Source organism: Alligator sinensis, unplaced genomic scaffold (genome assembly GCF_000455745.1).
Source record: "Alligator sinensis unplaced genomic scaffold, ASM45574v1 scaffold467_2, whole genome shotgun sequence".
NCBI classification, from domain to species: Eukaryota; Metazoa; Chordata; order Crocodylia; family Alligatoridae; genus Alligator; species Alligator sinensis.
The window spans coordinates 443,621-444,172 of record NW_005842129.1 but is presented as its reverse complement, the minus strand read 5'-3'; positions in this window follow the sequence as shown (position 1 = coordinate 444,172).

The window sequence follows — 552 nt, the reverse complement described above, 5'->3', positions numbered from 1 at the left end:
GCCCAGGGCAGGGGATCAGATTTGATGGTCTCTTCCGACCCTGAAAGTCTATGAAATCTATGAAAATAATGTACAGTAGTAGAGGGAAACATTTCCTTTAGTTGCTTTTGGATCATAAACTCAAAGACTGTGAAACAGCTCTTTTTTCATGATGTATAGTTTTGCTAGACAACAGTAACATGCTTTGCCACACGCTGTATGTTAAATTACTACAGCAGGAGCTCTTTAGTCTTTCTGTAGATGCTGTTCCATATCATATAGAATTTCTTTTTCATTTTAATTTCTTTTTAATAAGCCTAGGAATTTCCATTCAGAAAAGAATGTTAACATAACGTAAATGTTGTGTAATGGAGCACTCAAAAGTCAGGAAATGATTGCGATGCCTCATGCAACCTTAACTGCCACATTTTGCAGCTGCTTAATTTGTACTACTGTGATGTTTAACTAGGTCAGGGGTGCTCACCTCTTGCCCACATACCAAATCCAGCCCCTGATGCTGGGTGACCTGACATGTAGGACTCCCCATGACCCTGGAAATTTGGCAGCAGTATT